At 39.5% G+C, this 14,127-nt stretch overlaps 1 pseudogene; it reads left to right on the top strand.

Moving 5' to 3' along the window:
* Positions 1-10,698: 10,698 nt before the first annotated feature.
* Positions 10,699-11,047, top strand: LOC110297967 (large ribosomal subunit protein eL34 pseudogene; annotated as a pseudogene).
* Positions 11,048-14,127: the final 3,080 nt, after the last annotated feature.

The raw sequence follows: 14,127 nt of genomic DNA on the forward strand, positions 1-14,127 counted from the left end.
GTCACACACTGATAGCATATTCATTCTATAAATGTATTAATCAGAGATTTGAATAACATGTCCAAATCCACTCAAGCTAAGGCCGAATCAGAGCTTGAAGCCAGCACTTGGGATTAACACACATGTTCTTAATCAGCACTCCATATCTTCCATCCAAAACCACAATACCACAGTGTAGGGTTCAGCCTGGAAGAAAAAAAATATGAAAAAGGGCATGCAGTGGGGAAGAGTTATCTCTCTTAAGATATCTGTCCATCCATCCATCCACCCATCCATCCATCTATCCAATTCATGTAATTTATGTAGAGATAAATGTAGCATGATATACTAGTCCTTAAGATGTAAGTGCTTCTAATGACTTCCATCTACATACTGTGCCTCCTTATAGATAGACACTGTGTTTCCCACAATAAACAGAAGACAATGGAAGTTGCTAAGGGCAAGAGCATCTGATGTGCAGAGAGGACAATGGAAGGCAGGATTCTCTCCTTGAGCTGAATGATGAGTGAACAAACAATGTTTGATAAAGAGATTTCCCCTGGGCTTCCCCCGGAACAGAGCCAATTTCTCACTCATTATGTCCTTAGGCTGTGCATAATAAGTACTAGGGTTTTGGAATATACCTTATGAGAATTCACTGGGAGCCTTGGCTTTCTCCTGAATTTTATTCCAGGAGAGAAGCCAGAACCCTCCTTTTAAGCCCTTCTGCACACATTGACCTAGAGAGAAAGGTATGCCTCAATCCAGGTCTGACACCCTTATGTCACTACCCAGGGACACACTGGAACTGCTCATTTCCTATCTCAGTAAAATGCAACAAACCACAGTCTCCTGCAACAGAATGGAAAATCCCACTGGCAGTTATGTGCAGTGGGGCTGGTCATAAACATGATTTATGAAGTTAGTTCATTTACTGCCTCTGACGCTAGCCCCAGCTGCCAAGAGTTTGACTGACAATTTCTATTTATTTATTTCTCACTATATAATATCTGACTTCACGTTATAAATTATTCTGATTGGAATTTCATGGCACCTGCTCTGGTATTTATTGATGGCAGATCCATTGGGGACTCTATCCTTTTTGGGGGGATAAGCTGGGCTATGGGACCTTGGTTGTGTCTAGGATGGTCAAGTTCAGGCCCTCACATCTCCACTGTAAAGGGACTTTACTAATGTCCTTCATGCCTTATAACAGACATTTCCCTGATTTATAAATATGGACTCATGGCGGTCACTTCCTGTGCTTTAACCAGTAAAGATAGCTGAATTTGTCCCTTAGAAAAAAACCATCCATACTCACAGTCCAGATCTGGAAGGCAATGCTCTGGAGCCCAGGCATGGAAACCCAGCCTAATAGTACTCCCTAGCTCCCTGAGTGAACGACTCTCAAAGAACAAGGCAGAAAGCTCCTGAAACACCACTCAAGGTTGGTCTCTGTCCTCCTCAGCATTTGCAATCACTAGTCCACATATGCAAGCACATTTGCTCTCTAACACGACTATGCTCATGTGCGCACACAGATACACACAAGAAATATTGAAAAAGTGAACAACAACAAAAATTGAGACAAAATATTGCTTGGCCACTGGAAACTGGTCTGAAAATGTCAGGGTGTGACATGGTTGTTCCAACCGGTGCATGGCCACCATGTCTCCTTCCTTCTTTTTCAGTCCTTGTGATAGCACTAGTTTTCCTCCCTTAATCATGACTCATACAGCAAGAAGAGGGCTGATAGCCATCTTCAGGTGAGACTATTGCTATGCTTAACTTTCCCTCATTCAAAGACAAAGAGATGAGGGAGGATGAAAAAGGTACCCTGGACTGTCCCAGAGTATTTTCATACTAAACCAAGAGAGGCTAATAGACTCTGAGAAAGACATGGCTGGGGATGCTTTTCCTTGTCTTACAAATGTCCATTCAGACATGACTATGTGGGGGGAAAACATTCTGAAAGACTTGGCAATGCTTTTCATGGATCAGTATCTCTCACATCACTTCAGTTTCTCCAGAGAAACAAGACTACTTTCCCTCACACTGGTTTTTGTTTCTAGTACCCCCAGTCGCTGCTTAGACTCTGCAGGGAAACACTCAAGCAGCCATGTCTGCTTCAGCACCTGCTGTTCAGGTGTGGCAGAGGCTAGGAGGATCCACCCTAAGGATTCCGTTCCCTTTAGGTCCCCCAACTTGCTCCCTAAGAATAAACTCTCTTTCCTTTTTACTTCTGCACATTGACCAGGCACCTCAGCACACCCTCTTGGTGTCACTGCAATCGCTTGATGTGAGATGTGGCTCTGTGTCTTTCCCTTTCCATGCCAAGAAGTGGATGCTTGGCTGGAAAGGAAGGGGTTTGGCTTCATTAGTTTCTTTTCCACAAGGCACAGAACAAGTTGGGGGTAGGAGAAAATTCAATCTAATGTCAGTCTGACTGCAGAGCAAGCTTTATTTTTACTTGGTATTTCCTGTGAGATTCTTTTTCTTTTTAGAGACAAGAGATTTTGTTTTTATAGTGTCTTGTTTCCCTGCTAGGGAAAAAAAATCTCTCATTCTATCCATGCCTTCCTTATCCATTCACCAACTGTGGGCCTTACAGATATCATTTAGCTCTTCCTCATCTTAGTTTCTCTTGCATGGAAAAGGTATCTATTGTCTGTTTTTAGGAATGTAGAATGATGTGAAGATATGTCCAAAGTATTTCCTGTAGGGTCTTAGGTTGAACACCTGAACAGATGGTAGGATTTATTTATGTATGATCCCTGTCTGTCATCCTTATCATCATTGTCATCTTTGTCATTGTTGTAGTCATCGTCGTCGTTGTCATCATCACCATCACCATCATCACCATCACCATCATCATCACCATCACCATCATCATCATTATCTCCAAGGTGGTGTTGATGATCTACTCCTCTGATAAAAATAAAATGTTCTGTTGTTCTGTATTTGGGCTTGGCTACTTTCTGGGAAGTTTTCTCTTCATGGAGATAGGCTCTCAGGACAAAGACAGTCCCGATATTATAATATTGATTTAGGCCTCATGAGACCAAGCCCTTTTGAAATTCATTAAACAGAACATAAAAAGAAAACCCTAACTTTCACACTTTTGAAAACAATGGCCAGATTCTACTTGTCTCTTTCAGTTTCCTCCAGTCTGGTCACTGCTTTTGTCTGTGACTATAACACAAGGAAAAGGTCACTCACTGGCAACCACTCATAAAGACCTATCCTAGAGCTTTAAAAGTAGGAAGGGTTCTATACTCGTAAACATTTGTTGTGATACCAGAATCTGAACAGTTGAAAAAAAAACACAGAAAAGCAGAAGCTATCATTTTAGGTTCATATGCTGGTACTTAGGTGGACTGTTTTCCTCTTGTTTTACAAATGAGAACATTGAATCTCAGTGAGGTTAATTAACTTGCAGAATGGCTCCCAACTGGTAAATGACAGAGGTGAAAAAAATGAAGCCAGGTTCATCTGGCTTTGAAGCCCACTCCATTTCCAAATTGTTTTGCTGCTTTTATAAACTGACAAAGACTTGGAAGCATACATCTTGGTTACCGTAAAATATATAGTGCAGTATGCTGGAGAGATTTCTTGGGCAGACAGGTATGGGTTGGTTAGATGGATTTTCATAGCAGGGGACTCCAAGGCCATCGGTGAAGAGGACATGTCCCATTAACTTTCTTTCCAATTGTCTCAAGCCACTAGATTGAAGCAGCAGTTTCAATCAGCAGTCCCTAGTCAGATGTATAACGTTTTCCCCATGCTGTGTATTTTTTGGGCAAAGTAGAGAAGAACTATTACCTTCAGTCCTAAGTTGTGCTATTACCATGAAACGCTGAGAACAAACACAAGAGTCTGGAAAGAGGGACTGACTTGGTGGCAAGTCATTTTATCTCATGGGCAAGTCCTCAAGTTTGCTAGTCGGAAGGAGTAACATCAACATCCTAATAGACTGAAAGGACAGCAGACATGCAGCACCGAGCATATGGGAACTGTGGTTACTCTCTTCTTCTAATAAGACAAGGCAAATATTTCATTGTAAACCATCAAGACAAGCATCCAGAATCATTCCTAGGATGCTTCTGATCCAAAGCTCAGGTCTGGCTGTGTGGACAACCATGCTGAAAGATGATCTCTCTCTCTCTCTCTCTCTCTCTCTCTCTCTCTCTCTCTCTCTCTCTCTCTCTCTCTCTCTCTCTCTCTCTCCCGCTTTCATTGAGGTATTGAGTTTGGAGGATGTTCCTCATATGAGGAATTTATATAAAAAGAGGTAAGGAAAATGCACACTTACAGTTAAGAAACACAACAAAACAAGGGAGTTTTCCCATAAAAGCTCAACGAGCCATTCAAACAGAAGAAAACAAAGGAACAAAATAAAGCAAGAAAATGCAAGGGAAACAAGGTAAGTCCACAAGCAGTGAGTGAAGACAAGTGAAACCACAAAGATGCTGCCCCCAGATTGAATTTAATTGTGTCTGCAATAACAATATGGCAGAATAAGGAAATAATTGTATTTCTACACAGCCATTCAAAAATGACAATTTCCCTAGTAATAACAATAGTGATCATAATACATATTTTTATATAACATACATTTACATTAATGTATATACTATATATGTTATATATAATATATTATACATAATGTTAAGGTATGCTTAACACTTTTTTTAACAATGCTCGGCTGTGTACTATCTGCCTTTAACAGGTATTAGGACACTCATTTTGAAGACTAATGGTTAAGCTTGGAAAGTTGAAGATTTTGTTTGTTTTAAGTCATAAGAAACAGCTACTAAGGAAGAACTTTCAAACCTTTCCACTCTATATATACCTTAGAATACCTGTAGCATGCGATCTGGCACTAAAGTGTGCTGTGATAAGATGCACAGGTTTTCACTTTAACATATCAATACAGGTAATTCTCCTTAGCTAGGATGACAAAATGACCTTGGGCACTGTCACCATTAGCCTCTACTGAGACCTGCTCGTGTGAGGCATGGAGCTTGATTTCACATCCAGGTCTACAGGCATCTGAAGGCCAAGGGCACAATGCTGCCTAGAAGAGTCCTAAGTCAAGAGGTGGGTTTGGTACAAGAATTATAAGATTAATCTCAAGCATAAAATCTCCCTTAAAGGGGGAAATAATAAAAACCAATTTGTTAGCGAGAAACAAACAGGGGTCTGAAGTATTGCCTTAGGTTTTGAACTCCAAAGGGTGCTAGTTATTAACTGTAAAACCTGGGCGAGCTGGTATGGGTTTTATTTGTCCTCCCTATCCTTTAAACTGATGTCAGAGAAACTGACAAGAATTGAAGAAAATGCTGAGGTTTGTAGATGAGTGACCTTGGGGAGCACAGAACATTTGTGAAGTTCTCAAAGGCAGAAAAGCTCACAAGACTTCCCATGGTCCCAAGGCTCCTTTGTGTCTGGGGACAGATCCAAACACACTTCAAGCATGTCTAGTTCATGGTTGGAATAACAGCCAATTAATCCATCAGAGGACATTTGCACCCAGCCAAACTCTCCAGGACTCCAGTCCTAACTGGGCAGTCCTCTTTTACTCTCTCATCTTCTCAGACTGCAGAAAAATTGATGGCACAAAATTCAACCAATAAATTCCTGCTGAGAAACCAAAGTTTTAGTTAAGCATGGAAGGATGTCAGAGAAGTCATTCACTCCGGATCAGAATACATCAAGGTCTTGCTTTAATTGTCAGTGCTAAGAATGAGCTAGTGAAACAATACAAAGATGAACTTATGTATCTTAATTTATTTTCATTTGCTATAACTGAATGGTGCAAATGAGGTAACTTATAAAGAGTAAAGGTTTGTTCCTCTATGGTTATTTAAGTTGGTGTTCAGGATCAGGAATTTACATCTGGTAAGATCTTTTTATCTTGGTGGAAACTCTCTGAAGAGTTTTAGGGTGATATTGGATATCACAGAGTAGGGCAGAGGAAGCTTGCTATGTGGATATATCGTGTTCTTCTTATAAGTCCATTATCGTAATCATGAGTCCTCATCAATAAAAAAGTGATATAATTTAATAACTACATTATATGGTAATATATTTACATAGTTTAAATTATAAAATAAAGGGAAATGGATAAATGCTGGGTATAAAGAAAATTAATAAAAAGAAATACAATTGTTAAGTCCCATCCAGAGAACTAACTCTAGAAGGCGGAGGAGAAATTTGTTTGAATGTGAATAAATTCGTAGAACAAAGTAATAATAGAATCTAACAGAATGAACTTTCTAACAAGATGGCAAACAGCAGACTGCAGGAGAACAAGTTACCTCAAGAAGGCAAGGACATAAAGAACAGAGCAGTGTCCCTTTAGGACTAATACACTAATAACAGTAGGGAACATGAGAAACAAAGTTGAAAATTAAATTACTGATACAAAAAGTGTCCTCAAGGAAACCTATGGTATACACAAAGAACCATTGTGTATAAATGTAACTATACACTAGATAGGGATCAAAGGTAATTCATCTCAGGTAAATTGATGACTCCTAAGAAAAGAAACCAACAATGGAGTGAACATATTTGAAGATATAATAAAAGAAAATTATGCTTACATTAGGAAGAAATGAACTTATATGGTGAAAGGTTAAACTATGTTTTAAGAAATGCAGTGACATTTTCTGCATCAAACATAATAAAGCATTCATAAGTAAAGAAGGAAGAAGAAATAAATAACAAGAAAGTATCCATCTAGCCATTCATCCACTCACCAATCCATTGCTCTAACTATCATTGTCCTCTGACTTGGAAAGTTAGTAGAGTCGCAAGTGTGGGATGTGTATAGGCTTTGGTACTTCACAGAATTAGAAATGCATTGCACCTGTTCTTTAGCTGGAGTCTTGGTAGGCAAGTCCCATACAGCTAAGCTGTGATTTCCTGACCAAGAAAAAGTGAACACTGACACCTACCAGGCAAGGTTGATTTGAGTTTATGATGTTGACTAGAATTGTATCTAACATTGGACAGTCTAACATTCTGGAATCTTTAATATGTCATTGTTGGTCATCCTTGCCTACTGACCCATCTGTTCATCTATCCATTCACCCAACCACCCATGCATCCATCCATCAACCCATCCATTCAATAGTCTATTTATACACCTATCCATCTGTCTTTTCATCGAAGATGTTTTTAATAGGAAAAATGCTTCCTAACAGCTACTAACATCTTAGTGTAAAAAGATACAGATCCTGTTTGGCAGAAGTAATAGACCAAGAAGGGTGGGGAAAAGAGGCAGGAAAGCTTCAGGACAGGAGACACAGGGATTTCTGCTTAGAAGCCCACACAATGATTTATTAACTGTTCATGTGAGAGCAAATTTCTAGGTCATTGCCTGGATCCTCAGTTCTTGGTTGGCCTGTCAGAGTAACGGGATTGCTCTGAGATCATAGAAGAATGTGGTGTGTTAATCTTCCCTCCTCTTTCCTCTCCTGCTTCTGTTCTGACTCCCACCCTTAAGTGCTCCAGCTCTTTATCATGGCTTTGAAATCAAGAACGACACTTTGGAATTCAATTAACCATACAGTTGCCATGGCAACCAAAACATATAAACTTGAATGATTTATACACACAGAAGACACTTGAGAAAAGAATAAATTTAATTCCACAGTTGGGAATGAAACAGTTTGTCAAGTAAGAAAATTGTCTCCTTTTCTACCCAGTGATGGGCCTCCAGGTCTTAATGTGAGGGGGGTGAGTGCTGAGGTGGAGGGAGGAAGGCAACTCCTGCACAACTTACACTCATACTCACATCAGAGGTCAACATGCTGCAGGTTGTGTAGATCGCTCAGTTCTTCTCAGGAATCCCCAGTGCCCAGAGGCCTGGCAACTCCAGGTATTATACCCATGAATTATAGCAATGCCTCCCTGTAAGATGTGTGTGCTCCTCTTCCTTACATAATACCTTGGTTTTTGTGCATTCATAGGTACAAATATGAGATTACTTTAATGATAAAGTGAGGAATTGAGGGGATAGATATGCTTTAAAAGCATGCATGCACGAGAGAGAGAGAGAGAGAGAGAGAGAGAGAGAGAGAGAGAGCGCATTCAGATGAGCAATTTGTAATTTCTGTCTCACTCCAGTACTCTCCCAATGTACACTACAAGTCCAGCGGAACCCATTGTACTGTGCCCTGTGTGCCCTGACATTGTTAACGTGGCTCAGTATGTACTGGGAACGTGTTAAGAGTTACAGTCCTTTATGTCTTCCATAAGAGAATGCTCAGTCTTTATTGGAAATGTGTGTAAAAGGGGAAACAGAAACAACCTTGAAATACTTTTACTTTTCATCTCATATCCATAGTTAACCATAATCTTTCTTTATAATCACCAAGAAGAGTTTCCAGATTATCTTTCAGTGTAATTACTTACAAAACATAGACAACTAATAATAGAGAAACTTACTCAAACATGACAAAAAACCACTATGTATAATTTCAAAAAAAGGTATATTGAAGTTATGGTGTCTTCAAAACCCACATGAGTTATCTTACATCCCACGTGGAGACTGTTGAGTTGGATGGATCTTCATTGCTTCAGGTATTGGATCGTACAAATGGGACTCACAAAGCAGAGTAAGTTTATTGAACTTATAGCATGAGACTTTGAATGTCAACATGGGAGATTATGGTGAGGTTTGATATAATGTGCTCTGTAGTATGAGGCTGGAAAGGAATAGAGGAAACACACACTCACACACACAAATACACACACACACACACACACATGCACACACAGATATACATGCAAGCATGCACATATATGTGCAAGCATGCACATATACATGCATACATGCATACATACAAATATGCTTTAACTAATTCAAATGAGTTACATGCAAACTATATAACTTTGTGTATATATTAGTTTTTATTGATTGATTGTGTATATGTGTGTGTGTGTGTGTGTGTGTATGTGTGTGTGTGTGTGCTAGGAATCAAACCCAGGGACCAGTGGTTGCTAGCCAAATGTTCTACCACTGAGATCCATTCCTAGCCTCCATTTGTGTGTAAATGTGGAGGTGCTTGGGGTTTCAGAGCCCAACACATTTTACCACTGTCTTCTCATTGGAAATGACTTATTCCTGGCTTGGAGGAAGATTTTGAATAAGGCTAGAGAGAACAAGGATGGAAGAGACACAGCAGATGTATGGAACAACCCCATCTCCTCACAATTGAGGGGACCCTCAATGAACAGTTAGTGAGACAAACACTAGTTGCAATCTTTATTTTATTTTTGTAGTTTGGTGATGAAATACATGTAACATATACTATTATAACTATTAAGCATTTAATTTGGTGATTTGGTGACATTAAATCCACAATTTTATGAAAGTATCACCACTATCCGTTTCCAGAACTTTCTTATCACCACAGACAAGAACCCCATGCTCAATATCGTTCATTTCCACCTCTTGATGCAGCCCTTGGTTACCATTGATCTCTTACTCTATAGATTTGACTATTATAGACATTCATATAAATTAAATTAGGAAAAATGTCTTTAGTGAGGTTTATTTTGCACAGTATTTTCAATGCTTATCTGGTTTCTTGCATGGGCCACCACATCATTTCTTTATGTCTGAAAAGATTCTCTTGTATGGAAAGAATATTTGTAGATCATACATCTAGTTTCCAAACCTATCAGCATGTACAGGAATCACAGTGTGGTGGAGACTCCGAGTCGGACATCTCAGCTCAGTCACTGTCTCAGGTACACACTTCTCTTGAGGATTTGAGCAAGTTCCTCAAAATCGTTGACCTATACACATTTTACTCATGAAGTGAAGATAGTGGTCATTATCAAGGACACATGGTCAAGTAATAGATACTAAATTTGAATGTTCTATGTGTGCAAGTAGTGTCTTAATTCACTTCTTCAGAAACTAGCAGGACGTTTACCTCTTCATCTCTAAGCTCTTCATAAACATTCTTAAAATAACTACCATTGAGATAAAATGTTTTGAGTAGTGTAGGTCAGATCCAACCTTGGTTAAGGCCATTATGCCGGTCCCAGGAACATTTCCCAGTCCACAAAAGCTGCTGTATTCTTCATAAATCTACTAGGTTGCACCTTTTCCTTTCTGTATATTGATAACTGTAGCTTCTTGAACCCTCAATAGATGATAGTATATAGGTTTCTGTAAGGGCTCAGGGTGACAGTGCCAGCTTAGGTTTTGCTAAAATAGACAGTGCACACTTTGCCATGGAGGTCTGTCTCTTGTTGCTATATATTAAGCCATTTCAAGGGTGAAACCCTTTGGCCGGGTTGAAGGCAGTTACTCCTGTCCACGTGATAGTCTATCATCCTTCAGCTTTCATCACTTCCCATATGGCGGTTCATAGCACATCTTTTGACTGTGGGTGCAAGGGAGAGCTCAGAAAGAGTGATACTTCCAGACTCGCGATACATTGAATGACTGACTGCCCAGGCTTGGCCAGACCCTGCCTATCTACAGATTATCTCTGTTGTTCTGCTCTGGTTTTATTTCCAAATAGTTGCATTAGTGTAGGTTTTCTTGTTTTGGCCTATTGACCATTATTTGGCTAATTTCAAGTGATTTAGCTTTTTCTAGTACTATGTTCCTCAAAGCCATCTAAGACCAAATCTACTCCTCAGGGAAGAGCGTGCTGGTTGTTGTATAAGTAACAAAAACAGCTGTGACTCTTGGTTCAGTATTTGACATATAGTCCTAGGCACTCCTACAATACAGTCTTTAACAAAACTAGTCTCTCTTGAACCCCTGGCAATAGGATTGTTTGCATTATACCAAGAAAGTTGGAAAGCACATAAATCCACATTCAGTGCACACCCAAGGCAGATGTCAAGGGTTTCATGCCATGAGACCTGAAGTCCTTATGAGATTGTCTGAGACAAAGATGCACATCAGCAGGGCCTACAGTTATTCCATGTGTGCCAAATGTGTCTGAAACAGAATTAGTGGACTTTATTTATTGAAGAGCAGGGAATCGTTGTGAAAGTGTTGAAGGCACAAGCACAGAGTCAGAAAGCAGACTAAATATGCAACTATGCAGCTTTTTAAGAGTAATAAAAATGATGGTTTGAGAGAATAATTGTGATGAAATATGTTTCTCAGATATGTGGAGAGCTGGAAGGAGGATGAGCTGCCAAGAAAGGCTGTTGTGGTTCCAGGTACTGGGAGAAGAGACAGCCCACTAGACACAGCTACCTTGGTGGACAAGCAATGAAAAAGAGGTGATAAAGGGATCACATTCAGCAACCAGTTGATCCAGCAGGATGGGAGAGTGTAATATGAAGAAACCCACTGGGCCCAGGGGTGCCCAGAATGTTGGCAAAGCATTGTTTCTGAATATGTCTATAAGAATGGTTCTGGAAAAAAATTTGAACCAGCAAATTTTAAATAAGCAAGGCTTATTTAAAATTTAAATAAGCCTTGCTTATTTAAAATTTGTATAAAAACCTACCTCCACATCCTGCGGGCAGATGAGGCTGTTAATAGAGCCAAATGGAATGAAAGAGTAAATTCACTCTCTTATTTCCTCTGCGGGATCTTAGGCCCCATTCTTTTCCAGATATTTTATGTGAGAGGTCATGTTCTTTGGCCTTCATTCTCCAGGATGTGTACCAGACTCCTTGACATCTGGCTTCCCAGGTTCAGAGTCATCAGAACTTAAACTGGGCTCTCCTCCCTATTCCCAGCACTCTTTAGCATACAAATGGCCAGACGCATCTCAACCTCCACAGTTGCGTGTTCCAACTCCCCCAATTAATCTATTCTTAGTTTTCCCTGCCTGTCTTATTGATTTTACTTCCCCCTTGGAATTTTAAGTAATCCATTTGCTCAGCAATCCAAACAGTCCATGAACCCGGGGCCCCAGACACACCTGGACTTGACCGAGCTTGTGAACAAAGCACTGGTTGTAGGGAATGGTTGTCTGGTAGAGCAGTCAAGGCTTAGGTCTAGAGGATGCCATTACCAGGCAGAAGTGAAATGTCTGAGTCTGGACTATTAGAGAACAAGTAGGAAAAAAAAAAACTTGTTCCAGGAAAGGTGGTGCTTTTGCTTGGGCTCCTTTGGGACTCTCTCAGACCCTCCTATTCTGAGGTCAAGGTGCTAATTAGTTGTTTGGGGGGTTTGTTTGTTTGTTTGTTTGTTTTTATCAACTTGATAGAAGTTAGAGACATAGAGGAACAGAGACCATCACTTAAGGAATGGCTTCCATCAGATTGGCCTGTACATGAGTCTGTGATTTATTTTCTTTATCGAAAATTGATTGAGAAGGTCCTAGCCTGTTTGGATGGTAGAATCTCTTGAGAAGGTAGGCCTGGGTTTTATTTATTTATTTTTTAAAAGGGGAGTTGAGCAAAGCCATGGGATGCAAACAAGGAAGCAGCATTCTTTATGATTTCTGCCTTAGTTTTTGCCTTCAAGTTTATGCGTTGAGTTCCTGCTCTGAGTTCTCTCAGTAATGGATAGTTACTGAAAGCATATGATGAAAAAAAAAAAACCTTTTCCTCCCCATAGCTGCTTTTGGTCATGGTCTTTATCATAGAAATAGAGAAATATAGCTAATAGGGTCAAGTTGAAAGTAACCACCAGGGTGGTGCTTAGACTGAATGTATCTCAAAAGATCATCTGTCTAAGATGGCACAAACTCAAAAGTTAGGGATGATGTAGCACTTGTCCAAGAACTGACAGTTCCACTTTTGTTATCCATCCATCTACTCATCCATATATGCATCCATCTGTCCATCCATCCATCCATCTGTCCATCTACCCATCTGTCTTCCACTCCCCTAGGTCTTTCTGAGCTCCCTTTCTTTGTGCTAGGCTTGAGCTAAAATTTCTTGTGACTTTATGCAGTCACTGGGATCATGACAAAACAAGATCACACTGCCTGTTCCACAGGGGCCTTGCTACAATCCTATTCTCTGCTCTACATCAGGCACCTTGAGAGCACAGCCAGGTGTTAATAATAATTTTATTTCTGACAACGGAACACACAAAATGGTCAGTTAGTATTTGCTGAAATTAAACAGCTTACTTAGCTCAATTCCTTTTCATCAGAATCCTACTCTGATCAATTCTAATCCAATTTCAAAGCAGCATTCTCAGGCACATTTATTTAAAATTCTAAAACTGAGAGTGATATTATCCAATAAATATTGGATAAGTATCTTATTTTACACATTTTTTCCAATTTAATATAAATATAGTATTTATAAAACATTCAATTATATATATATCATATTATGTTCACACACTAATTTGTAATATAATATATATACAACAAAAATTCAGATCCAAACTTCCTTATAAGGTCAGGAAGAGGCCTATAAGAAATATAGGTGTGGGACATTTTATTTATTGATTTTTAGATTTTATTTAAAATATTTTTAATATATATCAATGATATAATGCTTTGACAAACAGAGAGAAATGATTACTATAATCTAGTAGGCTGATGTATCCTTCATGTCAGGTAGTTATCTTCCTTTATTCCTTTTATTGACTTTTGGTAAGACTACATAAAATCTATCCTCATAAGGAAATGTCCAATATGTGATAAGATATCATTAAGTACATTACCCAGGTGGTGCATGGAGGCTCTTTCTGTAACCTCTGTTCTTTCTTTATTTTTCAGATACCTATAAGTGAGGCCAGACAGACAGTGTTTGTATTTTTCTATCTGGCTTTTGGAAATCCTCATGTCCTCCACATTCTATGTTGTTACAAAGGGCAGGGTTTCTTTGTTAAAGCCTTACTACCGTTCCTCTGTGTTAGCACTATGATGTGTTTACTCATCCACCTGTTGACAGAGCATTCAGTTGTTCCTGTATCTGGTTCCGGTGAGCTATGCTGTGATGAACATGGGAGGGCAGATGTGTTTAAGAGGGTTTTCAGTTTCACTGAGTTCATGTCAGGAGCAGAGTAGCTGAATCACGTAGCAGTTCTGTGTTTTCAAATATTTTTAGGACCTGTCATATTGTTTTTCTTGGCTGTCATGCCAGATTTCCTTCTTTATCACCAATAATGTGCAAGAACTGTTCTCTCTCAACGCGTCCTCCCCAACCCTGGATAACCTTCCCAAACATGAGGATGTGTTTCCTTGTAAT

Source organism: Mus caroli, unplaced genomic scaffold, assembly GCF_978045245.1.
Source record: "Mus caroli unplaced genomic scaffold, Mus_caroli_1 scaffold_8, whole genome shotgun sequence".
Classification (NCBI taxonomy): Eukaryota; Metazoa; Chordata; class Mammalia; order Rodentia; family Muridae; genus Mus; species Mus caroli.